This window comes from Triticum dicoccoides, unplaced genomic scaffold (assembly GCF_002162155.2).
Source record: "Triticum dicoccoides isolate Atlit2015 ecotype Zavitan unplaced genomic scaffold, WEW_v2.0 scaffold57927, whole genome shotgun sequence".
Lineage (NCBI taxonomy): Eukaryota > Viridiplantae > Streptophyta > Magnoliopsida > Poales > Poaceae > Triticum > Triticum dicoccoides.
This window is the reverse complement of record NW_021283505.1, coordinates 1-1,259: the sequence shown is the minus strand read 5'-3', so window position 1 is coordinate 1,259 and position 1,259 is coordinate 1. Positions and strand designations below refer to the sequence as shown.

The 1,259-nt window shown below is 45.9% G+C and overlaps 1 pseudogene; it reads left to right on the top strand.

Annotated features, from left to right (window-relative positions):
* Positions 1-1,170: 1,170 nt before the first annotated feature.
* Positions 1,171-1,259, top strand: LOC119347089 (annotated as a pseudogene; the record flags this gene model as incomplete).

Below are 1,259 nucleotides of genomic sequence, written 5' to 3'. Positions count from 1 at the left end.
GGTACTTTTTCGTTAGGAAGATGGATGAAGTGAGGAAGTTACTTGGCAATATGCTCTCAATTGGCTCGAAACCGGATTAGGAGTGCTCTGCTTCAAGGTTAGTGCCAGGCCATAATTAGGAGTGCTCTGCTTCAAGGTTGTCTGGACATGAATCTGGTCCAGAAGGCTGAACCAAACAATCCTTTTAGCTACTGGTTCAGATTCTGAGTAGTTAGCTGGTTCCTGGTTCCACATTTCATTCGACAACCAAAGGATTCCACATTTTATAGAGTAATTATGTACCCAGTTAGCTACCGAGAGGATTGACTCCTTGTAAAATAAAATAAAACAATGTCGACAGGTCGACGCCTGTTGTATTAGTGGTGTTTGGGAGCCACCATTTGTGTTCATTATTAGGCATGGCCATGATGACATTCTGCTCTCGATCAGGTCGTCGGTGTGCCCGATGAACCAGCCAACCAGGTGAGCTGAAGGTGCATGGTGCCCAGACGCGATGAACTGATCCTGTTTTAGAGAGATGCTGAGAAATTAAGATACACTAATCCTTGCTGCTGGTCATATTTTTGGTACTGCCCCAGCCCATCTTGCCTTCAATTCATCCCGTTGAAACCATGTTTGAAAGTGGGTTTAAGTTTGAAACCATGTTCAGGCTGGCAGTTTCTGCATGCCCGGCCCTTCGGCTTGCTGGCCCGGGTGCCTAGGATCGTCGTGCTCCATGTAGGTTGCAGCAAGTAGTTTTCCTGCTGTAGTACTTTTGAACAGCTGGATGTAAATGGAACAAAAGTACTTCAACAGACTAGTCTATGTTCTGTCAGTCATGTTTCAGAGTTATACAACACGCCCGTTTTTCTCTCAGTTTTGTTATTGCATTTTTTTACTCTTCTCTCTAACCTGGCAGTGTGTCTGCTACTTTTGTAATGGCCGACCGCAATTTCATTTGGCATAAAAGCTAAAGAAAACAAAAAACTATCAAAATCTCCACAGCTAAACGTTCCTCTGATGGGCCGGGCTTTGCTCATTCTCATGCCCAGCTACATGGGCCGAGGAACCTTCTTCCATGCTCTCTGCCCGAGGAAGTGCAGCACTGCATGCCTGCTCCCTAATTAGTCCCACCTCGCTAGTGTAGGCCACGCTGGACCAGTTTATAAGGCGAGATGCTGTTGATGTAGTACGACCTTACTTGAACAGGATCTGTTCTATAGGCTCGTACTGCTGCATCCTTTACCAATAAGGAGGCAAACACTTGATCCTGGATTGGC